Consider the following 24226-nt stretch of genomic DNA (forward strand, 5'->3'; position numbering starts at 1 on the left):
TTGTAGTTGCCACTCTGGCTGGCTGTAAATGCTGTACTGCAACCCTACTTTAGAGATGCTTGCTAGACACTGGCAAGAGGAAGACAGTGCAGTTAATGGTAAAAATGGCCCCTCTTTAAAAACAGAGTTAGAGGGAACATATGCCTTCAACCCTCTCAGGAAAATGAGCCAAAACCAGCCAGTAAAATGTAGCTGCACAGGCTGCCTGGCAGAGAATTTTCATACATCGATAAGCAGCAAAACGCATTGAACATACGGTGCTATGGCTGGAAAGGACCTTCTAGATCATCTAGTTCAACTCTTTCGATTTATAACTGAAGAAACAGACTCAGAGAAGGAAAGTGATTAAACCAGGGTCCAGGGTCGCACAGCTAGATTATTGGTTATAAACATTCCCTAAATCCAACTCATTGGTGGGAAGGCAAGTTTGGTGAGATGTCAGAATTACAGACCAGTTTTTAAAATGCATTTCTCTTCAGAAATCTACAAAGTTTATAAAATAGATAAGTAAACATAGTATTATGTTAGCCAGTAGTTCATAACTTTGGCTGGTCATCAGAATCACCTGGGGAGACTCCTGGGCATATATCCAGAGAAAACCCTAATTCGAAAGGATACATGCACCCCAATGTTCATAGCAGTACTATTTACAATAGCCAGGACATGGAAGCAACCTAAATGCCCAGCCATGGGTAAATGGATAAAGAAGAGGTGGTACATATACACAATGGAATATCACTCAGCCATTAAAAAGAATGAAATAATGCCATTTGCAGCAACATGGATGGACACAGAGATTATCACACTCAGTGAAGTAAGCCAGACGGAGAAAGACAAATATCATATATCGCTTATATGTGGAATCTAAAAAAATGATACAAATGAACTTATTTACAAAACAGAAATAGACTCACAGACACAAAACAAACTTACAGTTACCAAAGAAGAAAGGCGGGGGGTGGGATTAATTAGGAGTTGGAATTAGCACATACAAATTACTATCTATAAAATAAATAAACAATAAGGTCCTATTGTATAGCACAGGGAACTATATTCAATATCCTGTAATAAACTAGAATGAAAAAATATGAAAAAGAATATATATGTGTGTGTGTGTATATATATATAAAACTGAATCACTTTGTTGTATACCAGAAACTAACACACTGTAAATCAAGTATGTGGCAATAACAAAATAAAATTAAAAGAATTACTTGGGGAGGCTTTTTAAGTGAATCTGCCACTTATTAAGTATTCTCAGGCAGGGTACTGTATACAGTTGTGCAGGTTATACACCTCACGAGAGTACCCACCAGTGGGAGCTATGAGCCCTGGTATGGGGCTGCATCTGCTGGGAGGAAGGTGTACCCTTTTCTAAAATTTATACAAAGGCACAGTGTGGATTAGCATCAGCCCCATCCCATGGCTCGCACCTCTCGCAGGTATCACTATCACTCCCTGCTCTACCCCAATATTCTTAAACCTTCTCCCAATGCTAAAATAGGCTTAATTTGGTGGTTGCCTCTTCTGTGTCTCTGGGCAGAAAAAAAGCCCTTTCAATGGGTAGTAGCCTTTCCCCATCCTCCTCAATGAAACTGTGTGGATGCTTAATGCAATGGTTTTCAAGTTATGTGTATAATTAAATGTGCTACTGTACTAATACATTGTATATCTTATAAAAACAACATAAAAAAGAAATCTGAAAGTGCACAAAAAGAGGAAATTAACCATATTTTAAAATAATGTATAAATATGCTCCAAAATCTTTTTGCTTTCACTAAAAAAAGTAATAAAACCATGCCTTTAGTGAGAGCAACTGATTTAATAAACTTTTTTAAATCTTGGTTTAATTCTGCATTCTATAGCAATCTGAAGTTCTAAGTTCAGTAATTTCAGTTCTTGGAATTAATAGCTGTCATAACCCCCAAAAAGATACTTCACAAAGACTTTTGGCAAAATTTTTTGGCCCACTTCTTATCAGTTTATTAATTAGATTGTTGCTGTTTTGGTGATGTGGCTGACAACAAGTTTATTCTAGGAATAGAACGTTCTAGGAGCAGAATGGCATTAGTTCTGCCATTTTCTTATTGTTCTTTTGTGTGTACAGTAGGTTTCTCCTCAATCCCTTATTTATTTGCAGGAAAAATTTCAAACTATTTGCTCTTTTTATAGTAGGTTAATTAAAACTAGAAAATCTATAATTCCACATAAACAGACACATACAAGCTCCAATACATTTCAGTAATGCGAAGAATAAATGAAGGAATGAGGATAATGTCATCAACCTTGTTCTGTAACTTCTTGTTCTGTAACTTCCATCCTGCCCTTCAGATCCTTCCCTTATTATTCATGTCCTGTAATTGGTTCCTCCAAGTCCCTTCTGAAACCTAGTCCTATGGTCTCTTCATATCCTGTCTCATACTAATAACCACAAGAGAGGTCACAGCAGTTGGGAGGGAGACATGGACCAGGTCCATGACACGAATCAGAATTTTGGGGGATGCTACCTGGGCATCTGTATTTCTCAAGCTAGGTTTGAGCATCACCAAAGGAAACAATGGCCATGACCATGGTTATATGGTATTTTTACCAGCATCCTGTCACTCCCTTTTGCAATATTGCATAGTGGCTACTGATGACCTCCTGAACTAAATCCATGCACCTTAGTCCAGCCTCTAGCACCCTCACCTCACCCACCACATCTTGGTGTGCTACGATGTTTTTTTGAGCCCTTCAACCCAAACACATGTCCCATTATTTAACATGACATTCCTCTCCTTTGATAATTCATCCCCCATCATTCACTTCAAGGCCCAGCTCAAAACACAGTGCCTCCAGGAGGTATTCCCCATATTCTTCTACCCCACCCTGCTTACTCTGTACTCCCACATCACCTCAAGCTGTAATCTCTTTGTACCACAGTTAAACCTCACCTATTTTAGATCAGATGAACATTCCAGTGAATGAAAAATAAAGAGATCAAATTTGAAGAATGTGGAACTTGTAACACTTTTTAAGTGCATGTATCCACCTAAACTGTTTACTTATATAGAGTACTACCAAATGGCAGCCAGGCCAGGTCTGCTTTATTAAGATTGGGGTAAAATTGTAACTAGTACAACAATTAGATACATTATAAGTTAGATACATATGAGCTAATGGGTTACTTAAAAACAGTTTTATTAAGTACATTAAGCACTCTCATATATGGAAAGACACATACCTGGTGCTATGTCCACTCGCCTGCCGTCTCCTTTCTCCAACCTCAGGGAAAGTGTGCACTTAAAGTGCTCCCCATTTTCCTCTACTTAGTCTCACCAGGAAATTCTTTCATACACACATACACTATCTTCCACCTCCTTCCTATATCTCCTCTCTAGGCCAGCTCCTGATCTGTTACACCAGAAAAAAAAAAAAGTCTCCACCACTCACCCATATAGCTCTAACTAGTCATTCCTCTAATAACTTTAAATAATGGGGCCAGGGGATGGTGTTATTGATACACCAGCATCAGAACTGATGCCATTAACCTCTATAGCCCTTTGAATGTAAGGGAACAGCATTTATTAAGTGCCTATTATGGACCAAGTACTATGATATGTGCTAAGCATACAGAATTTCATTTTAATCTCCCAAAACACAGGTACTGCTAACACCATTTTATAGATGAGGAAATAGAAGCTCAAAGAATCTAAGTCATACAAGCTAGAAAGAAGCAGGCTTACCTGACCTCAAAGTCCTTCCCTTTCTCACTCTGCTCCATTGTCTGGCAAGGTTCATTCAGACTTTCCAAGTCTTCACCAATCTCCTCTTTGATCCTCAAACTCAATTCGTTTTTACTCCAGGACTAGCCTTCAAAATACATCAAACAAAATATTATCTCCATTCATTGTCTTTCAAAGAGTAAAATGGTATTCCAGCCTACCATATTGTTCATTACTAATAGTCACTATTTCAAACATATCCTGGGTTACATTGTCTTTTATGATCCGGCTTTAGAAGGAAGGCACCATATATGCCTTCTGTCTACAGGAAAATGCAAACCAAGTTTCCAAAGTTGATTTAAACGTCAGCTTCTGGAATTTGAATCATTAAAGGATTTGTACCCATGAGTGAACTCCTTGTAAAGGTGCCCATTTTGTTTCTCCAGTTAGACTGCTTTCTCCTTGAGTACACCACTGTTAATGCTGCCATTAGCTGACAGGTTTTCTTCACATTGCCTCGTATTTCCACCTGATTCCTCCCCTGACTCAGTTGCTGCTATCCCACCCCATAACTCAATGGGTAAGGGGAGCCACCATCATACTAAAAAAATCAAAATTATTTAGAGTTCTCCCTAACAGTTTCCCTGGCACACAAAGAAAAACATAAACCAACTGAATAGAATAGAAAGCCCAGAGATAAACCTTCATATATATGCTCAAATGATTATTTACAAGGCTGTCAAGACTATTCAATGAGGAAAGGACAGTCTTTCAACAAGTGGTACTGAGAAAACAATATCAACATGCAAAAAATGAAACTGAAGCCTTACCTTATGCTGTATACAAAAATTAACACAAAATGGATCAAAGACTTAAACATGTAGGAGTTAAAACTATAAAACTCTTAGAAGAAAAAAGAAAACTTCATGACATTGGATTTGGCAATGATTTTTTGGATATGACACCAAGACCACAAGCAACAAAAGCAGAAAGAGATAAACTGGATTACATCAAAATTTAAAACTTATGTGCATCTAAAAGACAATCAACAGTGAAAAGGCAACCTACAGAATGGGAGAGAATATTTACAAATCATATACCTGATAAGGGATTAATATACAGAATAAATACAACACTCTCCTACTACTCAATGATAAAAATAAACTAACAGACAAAGGAGGCACGAATATACAATGGAAAAAAGCCTCTTCAAGAAGTGGTGCTGGCAAAATTGGACAGCTACATGTCAAAGAATGACATTAGAACACTTCCTAACACCATACACAAAAATAAACTCCAAATGGATTCAAGACCTAAATGTAAGGCCAGACACTATAAAACTCCTAGAGGAAAACATAGCCAGAACACTCTATGACATACATCAAAGCAAAATCCTTTTGGACCCACCTCCTAGAATCATGGAAATAAAATCAAGAATAAACAAATGGGACCTCATGAAACTTAAAAGCTTTTGCACAGTGAAAGAAGCCATAAACAAGACTAAAAGGCAACCCTCAGAATGGGAAAAATAGTTGCCAACGAAACAACGGACAAAGGATTAACCTCCAAAATATACAAGCAGCTCATGCAGCTTCACACCAAAAAAGCAAATAACCCAATCCACAAATGGGCGGAAGACCTAAATAGACATTTCTCCAAAGAAGACATACAGATGGCCAACAAACACATGAAAAGATGCTCAACATCACTCATCATCAGAGAAATGCAAGTCAAAGCCACCATGAGGTATCACCTCACACCGATCAGAATGGCCATCATCACAAAATCTGGAAACAACAAATGTTGGAGAGGGTGTGCAGAAAAGGGAACTCTCCTGCACTGTTGGTGGGAATGTAAGTTGGTACAGCCACTATGGAAAACAGTTTGGAGGTTCCTTAAAAAACTACAAATAGAACTACCATATGATCCAGTAATCCCACTCCTGGGCATATACCCAGAGAAAACCATAATCCCAAAAGAAACATGTACCATAATGTTTATTGCAGTACTATTTACAATAGCCAGGACATGGAGGCACCTAAATGCCCATCAGCAAATGAATGGATAAAGAAGATGTGGCATATATATACAATGGAATATTACTCAGCTATAAAAAGGAATGAGATGGAGCTATATGTAATGAGGTGGATAGACCTAGAATCTGTCATACAGAGTGAAGTAAGTCAGAAAGAGAAAGACAAATATTGTATGCTAAATCATATATACGGAATCTAAAAATGGTACTGATGAACTCAGTGACAAGACAAGAACAAGGACGCAGATGCAGAGAATGGACTGGAGAACTCGAGGTTTGGGGGGTGGGGGTGAAGGGGAAGCTGAGACGAAGTGAGAGAGTAGCATAGACATATATATACTACCAAGTGTAAAATAGATAGCCAGTGGGAAGTTGTTGTATAACAAAGGGAGTTCAACTCGAGGATGGATGATGCCTTAGAGGACTGGGACGGGAAGGGTGGGGGGGAGTCGAGGGAGGGAGAGAATACAAGAATCTGAGTATAAATACAGATGATTGAACTTAGTGTACCTCAAAAAACAAATAAATAAATAAAATGAGGAAAAAAATAAAAATAAATAAAAATAAAAAAATAAACTAACAATCCTATTAAAAACTGGGCAAAGGACTTGAATAGACATTTCTCTAAAGATAAACAAATGACCAACAAGCACACTCAATGATGCACAACATCACTAATTATTAGAGAAATGTCAATCAAAACCACCATGAGTTACCACCTCACACCCATCATGCTGGCTATTATCAAATAAATAAATACATACATAACAACTATTGGAAAGGATGTGGAGAAATTGGAATCCTTATGAAATGTTGGTGGGAATATAAAATGGTGCAGCCACTAAGGAAAACAATATGTAGGTTCCTCAAAAAATTAAAAATGGAATTACCATATGACCCAGCAAGTCCACTTGTGGGTATATTCCCAAAAGAATTGAAAAGATATTTGTTCATCCATGTTCATAGCAACATTATTCATAACAGCCAAAGGTGAAAACTGAAATGTCCATCAACAGATAAATGTGTAAACAAAATGTGATATATACATACAATGGAATATTATTTAGCCTTAAAAAAAAAAGGAAACTCTGACACATACTACAACATTGAAGAACCTTGAGGGCATTATGCTAAGTGAAATGAGCCAGGTACAAAAGGACAAGTGTGATATGATTCTAATCATAAGAGGTACCTAGAATGGTCACATTCATGGGAACACTGTAATGGTGATGGTTGCCAGGGATTGGGGGAGGGGAAAATGGGGAGTTGTTTAATGGGTATAGAGTTTTAGCTTTACAAGAGGAAAAGCATTCTGGAGATTGGTTGCATAACAAGGTTAATGTACTTAACACTACTGAACTGTGCATCTACAAAGGTTAATATGGTAAATTTTATGTTACGTGTATTTAGCCACAATTTGTTAAAAAATGCTTCCTTGGCAAAACTGGCTCCGAGATCAGATGGAGCAATGCAAAGGCATACTTGTTCATGAGTGTTCAGTTTCTGTGTCTATTTCTGTCATCTTTGGAGCAGATGAACATTGCTTTGGCAAATATCTCTAATCCCTCCTCCTATGTTACTGAGGCAGAAGGTGGAGGGGAAAAGCAGTGGATGTTGAGTTGACAAGACACTGCATCAGACAGGGTCTCAGCAGGAAATAGAATTCACCGCAGATATTGAAAAAAATTATAATAAGGAGTGGACAAAGGGATGATGAGGCACCCAGAGACTAGCAACACCAGGACTCCACTGTCACCCCTAAGGTGAAGGAATAGGAGGAGGAAATAGTGAGAACTAGAAACTTGAAGGGGGACCTGCCTGCCAGAAGCTGGAGTCATGGCACCAAGGAAACGGCACCAAACAGAGAAGAAGCAGAGAAGGAATATCCTGAGCTCTATCTCTTCCCACCTTTAAGTATTCAGCAGCAACTTCCCATTGGCTGATCCCACCTGGAAACCAGCCAGCAAAGCCTATCTATTCTGCTGCAGTTAGTCTCTGAAGGCACAGAGCAGGGCCAAGAAAGGGTATGGGGTATATGCGTTGGGGTGGCAAACAGAATAAACAGCCCACTTGGGTTCTAGTCCTAGACCTGTTACTAACTATGGGATCTTAGGCAAGTCAGTTCACCTGTTCACATTTTTGACCCATTTAGGAATTTTTACAAAGTAATAACCTTTGTCCTGCTCCCTAGTGGGGGGCTCTATGAAACTCAAACAACAAGTGACAAACTCTTTTTTACCTTACAAAGTGCTGTTAAACATGGAAAAATAATGTTTCTTCCACTCTTTCTTTAACCCTTTTCTTCTCTACCTGGGAACATCAGAAAGCAATATGGCATAGTAGGAAAAACTAAACTGGTAGGTGGTAGGTGGGACACATGTTGGTCTCAAGCAAGTGATTTTTCTTCTCAGGTCTCAGTTTTTGCATGTATCAATATAAATATCTGAACTAGATGTTCTTATCAACGCCCCTTCTAATTCCAGAGATTTTTCAGTAAGATGTACAAATACACACATATGGTCCTTGTTCTCCCTCTGCCTCAATTCACACACATATATTTGCTCAGACCCAGTAATTTGTCTTCACTTTCATCAAACCAATATTGCCACCCATGAGAGTGGGAGCCAGGGCATTAATTATTACTTTGTTTCTTTTTCATCACATTGTAACAGGAGACCAACCCTCCCTGGGATAATCACCTAAGGCAATATTGCCCGGCATGTATTCATCTAGAATGTTAACAAGTGTTACAAGGGCGAAAGTGAAATTTGTCTGGAAAATGCTGGGATAAACAAAGATAAACAGGCACCTTTACTGCAGGACTTCTCATAGCCTTTAATGTTCGAATATATCTTGTGAATTTCTGAGCACTCTAGCAGTAAAATATATGGCATTTTCCTTTTTCTTTTGTTAAACTTATTTGACTGGAACACCCCCACCATTGTGCCTATAACATCTCAAGTTCTTTTGGAATGATCTGAATTGCTAAATCAAGTCATATATCCAGACAGCCTCTCTGTACATTTATACTTCAGCCCCCAATAATGCTATATTCACAATTAAAAATATATTTTAGCCCATAACATATTCTCATTCTCTCTCTCTCTCTCTCTCTCTCTCTCTCTCTCTCTCTCTCTCAGTTCTTGCTCTGATGTCCCCTGCAATTGGTGGTGCTTCCAGATAGATTTTTGCATGGGTTGGGGGACATCAAAAGGCATAGTTTGTTTTGTTTTTTTCAAGTTTCCTTGTATGTTATTTATACTTTTTTTTCTATTTATTGACACATATTTGATGTACAATATTATATTATTTGCTGGTATGGAGCATGGTGATTCGATATTTTTATAGATTACACACCGTACAAAAAAAGGCATAATTTCTAACCTGAATCAGAAAAAGAGCTCCAGAATGACATTAATACAAGGCAGTCCCTTGGTACTTGGCACTATTTAAGCAAGATGAAGTGTGGCTTCTGTATGTGCACTACTAATAACAATTCACATTTGAAGAGCAGTTTACAGTTGCAAAGAGCCTTCACATGCACCATGCCATTTCTGAAAAATTGAGGTAGGTATGACCATCTCCATTTTACAAATGAAAAATTGCAAGATTATGTATATCTTCCAAGGTTACTGAGCAGAGCCAGGACTCAAAAGCAGGTCGACACATTTTAAACCCAGTGCTTCCTTTAATGCATCATGCCTGGAGGCAGAAAGAGCCCCTCAGCTTAGTAATGACCCAAACTCATCAGGTACTTGATGCTAAGCATTCCACTGCCAGGACAGGAGGCAGGGGTGAGGGTATCCTCTTACCTCTGATTAATCTTCAAGGAGGGAAGGATAAGCAGAATGTCTTTAAAAGAGGTTTCCTTTTATTGCAAAAGTTAACTATGCTCATTACACATGGGTCAGAAGCTGCAAATTAGCAAAAAAGAAGGAAAAATCAAAATGCCAATAAATTCTGATAGCTACCTATATAGAAAAAAAAGCTACTGTTGATAATTGGGTGTATAATGTTCCAGAACCTTTTCTATGCATATTAAATTCTATGATGCATTTTCTTTCATATGCCAGTGTTTCAAGGCTTGGGCCCTGTCTCCTAATGGATGTTCGCAGTTGATGTGGTAGTGCTTCCCTCATAAATATGGTTAGGGTTATCATATAGATGATGTGTCTTAAAATCATGGCATCTTTGGGACTTCCTAGGTGGCTCAGTGGTTAGGAATCCACCTGCCAATGCAGGGGACCTGGGTTTGATCCCTGGTCCAGGAGGATCCCGCACGTCACAGAGCAACCAAGCCCATGCCCCAAAACTATTGAGCCTGTGTACCACAACTACTGAAGCCCACATGCCTAGAGCCTGTCCTCTGCAACAAGAGAAGCCACTGCAATGAAGGGCCTGCACACCACAATGAAGAGTAGCCCCCGCTCGCCGCAACTGGAGAAGGCCCATGTGCAGCAACAAACACCCAATGCAGCCAATAAATAAATTAATTTTTTTAAAAAATCATGGCATCTTAGAGTCAATGAGAAATCTTTCTTTCCCCAAATTATGCCAGATTGCTGTTTTGAGACCTGCTTTTATCATCCCCCATATTTCTTGGCATCATTCCATATCAATAGATATATTTCTATAATATACTTTGCAGATGCTAAACAGTCCACTGACTGGATGTACCTTATGTTTTTAACCACACACCTACTGCTGGCCATTTAAATTGTTTACAACTTTCCTCAACTACAAACAGCACTAAGCAACAGATATTAATTGAGGAATTGAGGTCCTACTAAGTGCCAGACATAGTGCTAGGTGCTAGAGATAGAGCAATGAACAAAATAGATAAGGACCTAATCCTCCAGGGGTTGATAGTGTAGCAGGGACAGCAGGCATTAAACCAGGAAAAACAAGAATAAATATTTATAGGGATTTATAACATAAACACTATGAAGGAAAAGAAAAATCTTTCTTTGGATTAGGCAAACATGGAAGGCTTCTCTAAGGAAGGGGAAATTAAGCTCAGATCTGAAGGATAAGAAAGAAAACAGCCAATGAGGAGAAGAATGCACCAAAGTAGACTCCCCCAAGTAAAGTATGAAGCACCCACTCTCTTGCTTGTATGGAATAGTCTCCTTTTTCTTTACCAATCTGCTTGGGTGCCTGGTTGCGGGCTGGGGGGTGGGGCTCATTATTTTTTAGTTAGCATTTAAAAAGTCATTTGTAAGGTTGACCATTTATTTTTATTTCATGCTGTTTCCTCTCCACCAGAAGGGCTAATCAATAGCACTGTGTTCTCAGCTGTGACCAGATCACATCTGCTACACATAACCATGGCATAAACCTAGGGCAGCGGTTCTCAAAGTATCCCCCCTCTGGAAACTTTAGAGTACACTGGCATCACCTGGGAACTTGTTAGAAATGTAAATTCTCAAGCCTGAGACCAAGTAAATCAGAAACTCTGGGGCTGGGGCCCAGCAATCTGTGTTTTAGCAAGCCTGCCACGAGTCTGATGTATGGTTAAGTTTAAAAACCACTTTCAAGGAGATAATAGATATATGTGAATGGATATAGGTCATCTGGCCAATCGCTCCACCAAAGACACAAATCAGAGAATATGGGTCTCAGTTGCAGAAAAAAAAAAAAAAGCTTGAGAGTTCATTCATCCATTTATCCAATAAATATTTTTTTGTGTTACGTACTGTGCACCAGGCACCATATTAGCTACTGAAGATTCAATAAAGAAGTAAGACAAGGGTCCCTGCCTTCACAAAGCTAATTGTCTAGTGGAGCAATTCCTTGTCAAAGTGGGTTGGATAGCAAAGGAAAGACCTAGCTTGCACTTTTTTTGAATGCTTGAAAATTGGGGAAAATGGAGTAATGATAATATAAGTACATTCTGGTTAGGATAGGGGAGCCAAAAGCGGAAAGAGAGAAGTGGACACAGTTGGTCCATCCAACTCCGTCCTGCTGAAACTCCTTTACAGACTGCTCCACAACAGAGGTAAATTCCAGACGGGAGAGATGCCAAGGTTCTACACAGTTCTCATTATCTACGTTTTTTCTCTAAATTGCATGCATCTTTTCCCTTTTCTAGGCAGGATAGCCCCAACTTCCTCGGATTACTGAAGTGTGCCCCGGGGATTTGCAGTTCTATGTTAATGCGATACATTAAATAGAGTCACCTTGACTTTGCATTTATCTGGCTTATGTAAGCTCTAACCTTTTACTGCGGTGCAACAGAAATGCCAGATCCATGCTGTCTAGGCACATAAACAAACATTCTGATTCTAAATAATATATGGGGGCCCTGGTGACTGTGAGAGCATGATCACCTGCAGGGGGTCGGGAATTAAGCTACTGATCCAAGCCCTGGTAAGGAAGGAAATACCAGGCTCTGGCTCAGCTCCTCTTCCCAGGAGAACTGCTCACTGCAGTAAGAGCTTTGCAAAGAGTTCCAAAACTTTTTCTTCTTCTGACTGTAAACCAATGAAGCCATCCAGAGAAGGGGTCTGATGAGCTCACTATGCCAGCAAATCCCATAGCCGTGAACAAACTGTTTTAAAATTCCTCTTTTCTAATCCAGAAGAAATCAATCGAAAAACAGAAGGAATGAGTTAGGCTGCTACTAGTTTTCTCTCCCCCTGGAGCAGGATTTCTCAACCTCGGCACTCCTGATGTTTTAGGCCAGGTGAGTATTTGCTGTGGGGCTGTCCTGGACCTTGTAGGATGTTTAGCACCATCCCTGGCCAAATTGTGACATCCCCACCCAAATTGTGACAACCAAAAATGTACTGAGATATCACCAATGTTCTCTGAGCAAGGGGTGGGGGGGTACGAAAAATCACCTCCATTTGAGAACCATTGCCCTAGAAATAAGAGCAGTTAGAGATCCTGGACATTAACACTTGGGAGACCACACAGACTGTATTTTCCAAGCCTAATGGATCAGATCATTCTAAATACAGGGGTCACCACTCCAGGGTTCACATCAATAATTTGGATAGTTAACTCCCTCCTACCTATATTTTCTCAACTCCCTCCATTGATTTTAAACAACCCAACATCATTGAAGCAATATTTTCACTCACTAAAAATTGAATTCCTGTGGGCCAACATTTAGGGGACCCAAAATCAAATTATGATGACTACTCTTTACAAATGTATGGCACTTTGTATTTTCCACATCTGTCACTTTATTTGAATTCAGTTTAACATTCATTGGTTGTTTTCTATGCACCATGAGCTTTGAATCTTCATACCCTCTGTATTAGTTTACTGTGGCTGGTATAACAAATTACCACATACTTGGTGGTTTAAAACAACATAAATTTATTCCCTCTCAGTTCTGGAGACCGGAAGTCTGAAATCAAAACCACTGGGCTGAAATCAAGGTGCTGACAGGGTTACACTTCCTCTAGAGGGTCTAGGGGTGAATCCTCTATTCCTTGACTCTCCCAGCTTCTGGCAGCTGCCAGAATCCCTTGACTTATAACCACATCACTTTAATCCCTGCTTCTGTGGTCACATTACCTCTTCCTTTTCTCTTTGTTATTAGATCTCCCTCTTATAAGGATATGTATGATTACATTTAGGGCCAACCAAATAATCCAGGATAATTTCCTCGTCTTAAAAATCTTTAATTTGACCACATCTGACTCGTTGTTGTTGTTGTTTGCTCATATAAAGTAACATTCACAGGTTCCAGAGATTAGGATATGGATTTTTTTGGGGGGGAGCTATTAATAGACTACCACACCACCCTTGTGAAGCAGGTAAAGATTATTATTTCCATTTTATAGATGTTATGTATAAGAGGTTGCATGGTGAGAGACTGGCAGAGGTGGGGCAAGAATCCAGGGCTCCTAACTCCTCTTTTTAATTAACTGTTGCCTGGAAGAATAGAGACCTATTTCCCGTCCTCCAGAAAACATAGTGAAAGGCCCTGTGGAGTTTGTATAATCATGAGGGATTAGGTGGAGTTTCTATGTTAGGCAGGATTCTGGAAAAATCTCATATCATGCTGAGGGGTTTAGGGATAGGCAAACACACAGAATCTCCCAAGATAATTCAAACAGCACAAGGGAAACAAAAGGAGACTTAACTCAGTATGAGAAGGCAAACTGTATCGTTTTAATATTCATTGAGCCCATGACAACATTCTGTTTCACGTGCTATTCAGCATTACACATAGGCAGCACTGAGTAGGCATATGCTATATACAATTTTATAAAACTTTCTCACACAATAGTCTCCGGTTGAATTCTCGCAACACCTCTGTACGGAAGGGCGTTATCATCATTTCATTTTATAGAAATTGAGGAAACTGAGGTTTGAGAAGTGATTTTTCCCAAGCTGGATAAAATCTAAGTCTTCATCCTCTCATCATAATTGTCTCTTCTAAATATTATCTCATTTGAGAATCACATATCCAGATGTCTTATTAAGTTATGACCCATAGCTACTGAGATGTCAATACTGATGGCCAATTTCACTTTACATGTAGTTCAACCCTCAGGAGACTCAAATACCCTTCAGGCACTTTTCATGTAATTCAGATACATGAACAACAGGTGGCAGTAAGTCCCTTGGGTAAGTGGCTAAATGATCAAATTTAAACCTTTAGGTATGCTTACCTTAGGCTACAAAAATTGTGGATTTCTAGGACTTTACATTTTAGAAAAAATATTACACTTTGCTGGTCTATCTTATTTTAAGTAATATGTTCAGATATGCTTAAAGATCAGGCATACAAAATCATTTAAAGAAAATGAGATATAGATATAGATATAGATATAGATATGTTCTTGTCTTTTGAAATAATCCCTGTTATCAACTACAGTTTAACTAAAGCTTGGTCTTATCCTCAGACATAATTAGAATTTTCCATTTTACTTCACTCTAAATCTTTATTTTTAAATCAAATTCCCTTCCTGACTAGTACAGGGCTTCAGGATTTCTCTTTGCCTTACCAACAAAAGAGCTATGGGCTTTTTTTCTCAGGTGGAAACAGCTTTTATTTTTTCCAGTTTCCACGATTTCAGGGGAAGAACTTCTCGAATGAGAAAAGAGTAAACAAAACAGTTTCTCCTTTTGAGCTTCCTATCTCTATCTTTTCTGCTCTTCTCAGCGGAAAATCAAACTGTGTTATTACTGAAAGCACAGAGCCCCATAGCCTTTCTTGCTATAAGAACGAGGTAAATTTTCATTCTAGTCCTAAAAACATACTGTCTTAGTCTGTTAGGGCTGCTATAGCAAAATGCCATATAGATGGGTAGCTTATAAACAACAAACATTTGTTTTTCACAGTTCCTTAGGTTGGGAAGTCCAAGATCAAGGCATCAGCGGGTTCAGAGTCTAGTGAAGACCTACTTCCTGGTTCATAGACATCCAACAAAACATCCACAGACATTAGACTGTGTCCTCACATGACAGAGTGGCTAGGGAGCTCTATGGAGTCTTCTTTATGAGAACGCTAATCCCATTCATGAGGCTTTCACTGTCATGACCTAATGATCTCCCAAACTCCCCACCTCCTAATATTGTCACATTGGGCATTAGGTTTCAATATCTGGGGGGACACAAATGTTCAGTCTATAGATGACAGCAACATCCACCCTCCTAGCAGATATTTCCAATGGTAACTAACCACTGGGTTAGTGTAGCTTAAAATTTACATGTGATGAGTTTCCTTAGCAAATCTCTTACTACCTGCAATATCCACATAGTACCTTCTGCCACAGATGGGGTCTTTTTATTTTCCAAGCTAAGTGATACAAACTCAAGCTCACCAAAACAGCAAATTAAAAACCCCACACATTTAAGTGTGTTTTATAAAGAGAAATTCAATGGTTGCATCACAGATACACTGGTACATTGTAGTAAACAATGTCCAGGTTGTCGCCAACGTTAGAGATGAGGCTATTTAGACTTGGCACTCTGCTAAAAATTGTGAGAACTCAGGAGAAATGTAAGCCATAGTTCCTGTTTCAGGAAGTTTACAATTCAGTTGAGATGAGATTCCTAAATGAAGTGTACCTATACTATAATGTGTACATAAGTACCTATTCAAAAGAGTGATTGCAGATAGTATGAAGCACAGTGGATTATAGTATACAGGCAGGTTTCATGGAGGAGAACCTAAAGGTTAGATAGGTTTTACATGAGCATGTATTGATACAAGAGGTAAGAATAGTTCAGGTGGAAGGAATAAGGCTCACAAAGGCAGAGAGGTGAGAACCTGGTAGGATTGCAGGTCAGAAATAGGGACTTGCCTGGATAAAGCAGAAATTAGGATGAAGAAATACAGCCAAGTTATATCATGTATAGTCTTAAAGGCAGAGAGTTTAGAAAAGATATTTGGCTTATAATACTTTTTGCTGTCCTAGTATGCAGTTTGGGCTCTTGAAGTAAGAATGAAGGCTTAGGTCAGAAAAGGCCTGCAATTAGGATTAGTTATAGAGGAGAAGCCAAGTGTGGGGAACTAAAGAGGGTCAATCCATGAGAAGAGGAGAAAAGGGAGGGACCATGACCTTGAGCCAAGGAAAAGAAACAGAAAGCCATCAGCACTAATAGCAGCCCAAAAAGATTTGGAGAAGGATAGTGAGTTCTGTTTGGTATGGTTAGTCTCAGAGGATGATAGATACATGCACAGAAGAGACAACTGAAGATGCTCTTTCAGGTGGGGAAGAGAGTCAAAGGAAAAGTATTCTTGCCTCTTGGAGCAACTGAGCACAGCCCATCAATAACATCAGAGTACCCAGGTCCAATGTGGTACCTTCTATTTTTCCTCCAAATGTTCAAAGCCATTTATCGTCCCTTCCCACGGATGGTGCATTTAATGGCTGTCATGTCGTTTGAGAAACTTGATTGCAACACTGTCATTTCATGGGCACCAGTAAGAAGGCTTATACCAAAGTCCTTGCAGAAGACAATTTTAAGATAAGATATGCACTTGTCATATCTGCAGTGAGCATCTGTCAGCTTCATCATAGGCTGCACACAGAGATTTTCTAATCCTTAACACTCTGGTTTCCCCATGCTGCTTCTCCTGAGTGGATTGAGACATGCAAATTAAGCTTAGTTTATTTGATTGCATTTACATAATCACCCCAGTATCCATAAAGTGTCAGGTGAAACAAAAAGTATTTTCCAAATTGGTCAGCTTGCCTAAGACCACTGCGAACTAGAGAAAGAGTCAAGCTATAAAATATTTTCTCACAATAAGGAGAGCCATGTTCATAAAACATGTTGATTTCTTTCCCTCTACAGAGCTATATGCAATATAACCTGTAAAAAATAGATCAGAGATTCCTGTCATATTCAAGGCACTGGTCCAGAAACCAGCAAACAAAACCTCAGCGAGATATCTTAAATCCTCTTTACCAGCTGAGGCAGTTGGTTATAAATGAAAAATTAAAGGAGACAGAATCGTCAAGATCACCAAAGAGGTTGCTCTGCCCTTTATACCAAGGGTTATAGGTAGGATATAGTCTTTTAAGAGTATGGACTTCATAGTTTGACTACCAAGGTTCAGATCCCAGGTCTGCAGTTTAATAGCTCTGTGACCTTGAGCAAGTTATGTCAGGTGTCTGAACTTCAGTCTTATAAGATGGAGATAATAACGATATTTAGCTCATAAAGAGGACTAGATAAATTGATGTGTTTAAAACACATATCATGGTATCTGACATATAATAAGTGTTCAATAGATGTCATGATTATAATTATTTCCACTTTTTCCAGCCAGATGGCTTTTTGTCATCAGTTTCACGGGTATTAGCAGGTAACTAGAATTCTAATGCTTAAAATTATTAAGAACTTTTATTTATACAAAATACCTTCACTTATACCCTTGTACCAAATGTAGCAGATGCTATCACGCCTATAATTCTTTAGTCTTACCACTTCAGAGTGTGCTACCCCAGCTCCCTACTGCCAGCACCTGCATTTCTTTCACTGAGGATTTTCTCTGGATAGTGAAGCCCACTTTAACCAACTAGTGCGTCAGGTTGGATGTACCAAGGTGTTAACAGCCCTCAACCAAAGACTGACAAGGGTTGGTGTCACCTCACCCCTCAGGAGGAATCACTCTGAAGCAGATGTCCTACACTGCCTCCCAGACTATCCCCTCAAGGCTGAAGCCCCAGTCACTCTCCATGGTAGCTAGTTTGATGATGCTACCTTTAATCCCTGCTTTCTTCCCTTCCTTGTTTCACTGCCCCATTCTACTCTCAAACAAACTGCTTACACTTGAACCATTGTTTAGCTTGGGAAGCCCAAACTAAGATCCTCTCATAAACCTGTGAGATAGGTAAGGGTAGACATAATTTTGCAGTAGGAAAACTGAGTTGTGGGTCATGTGGGTATTTAATGGAAGAGCTTGGCCTGGAACCAAGTCCCTTGTTACTGTATATATATTTTTTTCTGTTACCTGAATATATGTCATAGCTTTTTCCAGCTGCGCACAGACTAATAATGTCAGTAACTCCCCATTGTCCTCCTCCTCACTGCATATCAGTTGATCTCCCAAAAGTATGTCTGGACAAGGCAAGAAAGGGTCACATTCCAACTGACTGAAGTCACTGAACTTTTCCATGTGTGAAATGAATATTTATCAGTTTGTGTACGATCTTAACTAGCCGTCTATGTAATGAAAACAGAATTATCTGTCAGAGTCTAGAAATGGATTGTTCTAGTTCATCAGAGTCTAGCTAATAAAGAAGTTGTGAATTAGTTGAGACTGATTTTTTAAAGTAACATGTAGCACAGTTGTTACATTGAATGCAAATTAAGCTTCCTTTGATGATTTAGTAAGAAATTGGGGAACCAAAGTTGCCTCAGGATCATGTATGTACATATCAATACATATCAATTTCTCATTACATTGGAAGACATACAAAAGAGCTCAGTGCTGATGGTTCCTCAGCTGATGCACCACTGGGTAATAAGGATTTATTAATATGATGCGCCATCTTTTCTGGGCCATCTCTATGTTCTGTATCTCCTACCCAAAAGGGAAGTACCCTATAACCCTGGATACTATAACTGAAGCTAGTTAGACTGAGCATCTGCTAGAGGTAGAGCACAAGAAGGTTCTGTACATTGAGGTCTCTTATTTGGAAAGCCTCCTTAATGAATGGCCATCTGGTACCCCATGAAGGACTGTAATTAGGGAAGCAGTGGATGAGCAGATACATCAATGAAAACCTTGCCTGTGCTTGCCTTCCCTCCAAGATACTCAGTACTCAGGTGAATGTCAAGGTCACACTGGGCTATTTTTATTTTTCATAAAAAATGATTTGGGTCTAGAGGTTGGGATAAAATAAATCACTGATTGAATTAAATGGCAGACACAGGACTTACTAACATCTGTATGCTCCTTACTGAATGTGATTCAGCACAGATCTGCTGTTTTCATTGTCCCTGTTTTTTTCCAGTTGATTTTAGGCTCTGCATGACAGTAATAGAGGCTCCCTGCAGCTTCGGGATAGATAAAAGAACTGAACAAGCCCCTTGGCTTTCTCAAAAAGATCTGCACATGTCTTTTTCACTACAAACATAAATGAAAACTCCTATCACAGTTATTCCTTAAGAGAATAATAAAAGGAGAATTCTTCATCCAAGCTCCCAAAGAGGATCTGCCGAGTTAGAAATCATCTCTGTTGCAAGGTTCAAACCTACAGATGTGATCAAGCCAGAAATTTATCTTTCCATGCAAAAGCAAACAATAAAAGGGGCTCTACCCTGACCCTTGCTGTCTACCTTAACTCCTCCATCCGCAGGACCCATGGGTGAAAGCCTTCGGATTCCTGGGTATTTGGTATAAAGTGTTTATGAGATCAGAAACTAAGGTTGCAGGAATGAGGTACAACCCAATGATATGCTTAAATTACAGACCTCAGCTATGGCTTTAAGATATTTCTCTGAAAGATGCAATAATAGGGGTATCATTTTAGAACAGTGGAGTGCAACAGGAAGCACATTGTCAACTACCTCCTGGTTTTGTATTAACTTGAATGTTACTATAAAAAGTGACCCTTCACGTTTCCCAACCTCACCGTACAACCTCAGCAGTATCGCTTACCTATAATGCAGCTAAGAACCAGGAACAAAGCAAAGAGGATATCTGAGCATCATATCCATGCATTTTATTTAATGCATGTGCTTCCCTCAAGGTGAACCTAGATAGGATTTGATTCAGAATCTATACACCTGTATTTTTTGTATAATTCTAACCAAATTTGGATATTTCCAATCCTACCAAAGATTAGGAACATCACGTCAAGTGCTACACAGTGGATGTTAAAACAAAGACAAGAGAATACTTAGAGCAAGTGGAGAGAGAGGAAAACAAACTAGGAAAAAGCTGACAAAATAATCCTCTGCAGTCTGGGAACATTTAGTGTTGGAGCAAATATTCTTATAGCCTGTAATAGGCCCTGAGGGTATCACTGGATACAGCACAGTGAGAAAATGAAAATCATAACATGGACCCTGAGTCATCGAGAAAAGATACAATTATATTCAATATATTCTGCTTAAGGAGGCAAGGAAGTGTGCAATACATGTTAGAGAACATTTTATCCAAAATGGTTAAATTAAAAATCATTGAAATGCAAGGAGGTAAATTTGAATTCTAGAAAACTCTGCTATCCAAAAAGATCCTTTTTAAAGAGCTCCATGTGCTGTTGTGGTTTCACTGTACATCATTCTGACCTCATCTTTTACAGCCTTGACCACCTCTTGGTGAAAGAAGATGATGATTTTGCATCTTATGCTCTTTTTTGGCAGTGGAAAAATACATGTTCCTAGTTTTGCCAAGTTTTTCAACTCTTGGAAGGAAAGGGGGATTTTTACTTTTAATTGCATATTTTGTATGCTGAAGGGTCATAAAGTGTCCTTATTCTTATATTAGCAGTGAATTTCCACTAAAAATTCTGGTGTAAATATAGATACCCCCCCCCAAAGTAAAAGAGAATTACCCACAATGCATCTTTGTAGTAGAATATTCATCCAATCATATTGCAAGTGTGATTTCTCATCTACATACTCATTACTTAGTTTCCATTTCACCTGCAGCAACTACAGCTTTGACAACTTATCTGACAGGTCTGCAACCTACATTTTCTGAAAATGCCAAAGAAATGGAAGTACCTATGTTTGTAGGGTATAGTTCAGAGATTTTGGAAAAGGGTAAGAATAATGGGCCCATAGCAGAGGGAGAGAGAATTGAGATGGAGAGGAAATTGTATGGCTGAATTCTAAGAGCGACTATAAGGACTAAAAACGTAACTCTAAGGGAGGGCAATGCTGCAAGAAAGATCTAGGAGGAAAAACGATAAGGTCAAGATAGCAAAAGAAAGTTGGCATCAATCTCCTGATAAGTAAAAAGGTCAGATTCCAGAGGAAGTAGCCAGTGCAAGCCAGATACAGCAAATCTGATTCTTTTCTTTTTTACTTACACTTTGGTGGCAGGGGAGGAGAGAGGAAATTAAGGAAGCAACAGGAGTAGCCTTTGAGTGGATCTGAGCCTTTAGTATCAAAGAGTCCAGACTAGGAAAGATAGGTGAACTGCAGAAAGTGATAAGTATGGACTGAGAGAAAAGGACCAATAAGGTAAACCTAAATACCAGAGGTATTACCTAGCATGGTGGGAATCTTTTCCCAGCACCTATCAACATTCAAAGGCCCATGGGTATCCACTAAGACTAAGTCTAAGCAAGAAGTCCTAGGTGGGGAAGACATACAGAGGTCAGGGTTCTTTTTAAGGGTCTCTGGAGAGGTTTCTTAAGCCAAGCTTCCAGGAAAAGCTGCAGATTCAGTGACCCAGTTAAAGCTTTGTTGGTGAGAGTGACATCAGCAAAATGTCAGGGTAGGCAGCTCCAAACTCCTATCCCTTCTCAGAAACATTGAAAACCAGCAGAAGCAGTCGTAATCAACTGTGTCAGAAATCTGGAAAACAGTCAAAGATTTACAGAAACCAAGAAAGCACTGAATTAAGAAAAAAAATCAACTTCCATATGGTAGGAAAGCTATGTGGCATTTTCACCTGGCCTTGCTCCACCCACTTCCTAGCTCAGCAGTGGTTTTGAAGATAGCATCTCCCATTTCTTGTGTGAGACTCTAATCCCTGGTTCTAGAAGGAGCAGAGCAGACCTTATCTGAGACTTATTGTGTTTATCTATTCTAAACTGTCTATGGGCTTCCTGGAAGGACTGATGCAAGGCACTCATCTCTGTTTCACCTAACTCAGAAATCACTCAGGGCAGTAAAATGGTGGACTTTGCTCAAAAACATTGTAAGGCAAATGAAAACACTGCACCCACCTGGGGCAAAAGATTGTGGTTGTGACAAACAATAGACTGCCTAAAGCCTGAAGGGATATTTGAGGAGAGACATTCTTTTGGAAAGTAGGACATTCAGAAGCACCCACGTATACTGGGGAATTTAGAAAGCCACACACATTCCCAAAGCAGAACACATGTTCAGAAAAGACCTAAGAAGACCCTAAGCTTTCACCTCTGGCTGATCTCTGAGCTCAGTGTGAGCGGGAAGTGAAGGCTAAGCCAGATTTATAAACAATCTAGCTAAGTTTTGAAAGAGTTTCCCAGCATAGAACCAATCTGCCAAAGACTGGGAAAGGTGGATTTTTGGCTTTTTTAAATATTGGGTTGTGTGCCTGTGTGTGTGTGTATTCTGGAGTTCAAGGAAATCTCTGTCAAAACATTAGTTGAACACTAGCTGAAGGAACAGAGACTTCACTGAACACACATGACAAGGAATACAGTCTTTGCAAAAATAGTTTGGAAAACTCATTAAACAAATGAACAACTATAACCTTCCAAGTTAAAAAGAGCAAATCCCGGAGAAGGGGAATAATTTGATTTCTAGAGATACATATTATAATATTCAATGTCCAATTTTCAACAAAAACTCACAGGGTACACAAAGAAACAGGAAAGTATGGCCCATTCATAGGAGAAAAGAAGTAGACAGAAACTACCTCAGAGGGAATCTGTTGTTAAGAGACAAATTCATAGTTCTAAGCTCCTACATTAAAAAAAAAATCTCAAATCAATAACAAATTTATGCCTTAAAGAATTAGAAAAATAAGAGCAAAGTAAATGCCTATCTGGCAGAGCAAAGGAAATAGTAATGATTAGAGTTGAGATAAACAAAATAGATAATAGAAAAATAATAGAAGCAAAGATCCCAAACATTGGTTCTTTGAAAAGAATAACAATATTGACAAACTTTTAGGTAGACTGACAGAGAAAAAATGCAAAGAACTAAAATAAGAAATGAAAATGGGGACATTACTACAAACCTTACAGAAATAACAAGGATTATTAGAGAATGCCATAAACAACTTTATCACAGCAAATAAAAAGGCCTGGATGAAATGGACAAATTCTTAGAAACATACAAATTACCAAAACTGACTGAAGAAGAAACAGAAATTCTGAACAGTAAATATATTTAATTTGTAATAAAGCAAAACAAAGCAAAACATCTCAGCAAAGAAAAATTCAGGACTTGATGGCTTCACTGGTGAATTCTGCCAAACATTTAGAGAGTAATTAACACTAACTCAGGGACTTCCCTGTTGATGCAGTGGTTAGCAGTCCGCCTGCCAATGCAGGGGACATGGGTTCAATCCCTGGCCTGGGAAGATCCCACATACCACAGAGCAACTAAGCCCATGTGCCTAGAGCCTGTGAGCCACAACTCCTGAGCCCACATACCACAACTACTGAAGCATGCACGCCTAGAGCCTGTGCTCTGCAACAAGAGAAGCCACCATGATGAGAAGCCCACACACTGCAACAAATAGTAGCCCCGCTTGCCGCAACTAGAGAAAGCCTGCATGTAGCCATGAAGACCCAAAGAAGCCAAAAAATAAATTTAAAAAAAAAAAAAAAACACTAACTCAAACTTCTCAAAAAAAAAAGTAGGAGAGAAAACTCCCTAACTCAGTGTATGAGGCTAGCATTACTCTGATAAAGATATGAGGCTAGCATTACTCTGATAAAGACATCACAAGAAAACTACAGAATATATCTTATGAATATACATTCAAAAATCCTCAACAAAATACTAGCCAATTGAATACACATCATATTAAAAGGATTGTATACCATGACCAGATGGGATTTATCCCAAAAATGCAAGAATGGTTCAACATAAGAAAATCTATCAGTGTAAAACATAACATTAAAAGAAAGGAGAAAAACCACATCATCATTTCAATTGATGCAGAAAAAGCTAATAAAGAAATTAAGCAGGGACTTCCAAGGTGGCACAGTAGTTAAGAATCCGCCTGCCAGTGCAGGGGACATGGGTTCAAGCCCTGCTCCAGGAAGATCCCACATGCTGCAGAGCAGCTAAGCCCATGTGCCACAGCTATTGAGTCTGTGCTCTAGAGCCCGCAAGCCACAACTACTGAGCCCTTGCACCACAACTACTGAAGCCCGTGCACCTAGAGCCTGTG

Source organism: Hippopotamus amphibius, chromosome X (genome assembly GCF_030028045.1).
Source record: "Hippopotamus amphibius kiboko isolate mHipAmp2 chromosome X, mHipAmp2.hap2, whole genome shotgun sequence".
NCBI lineage: Eukaryota > Metazoa > Chordata > Mammalia > Artiodactyla > Hippopotamidae > Hippopotamus > Hippopotamus amphibius.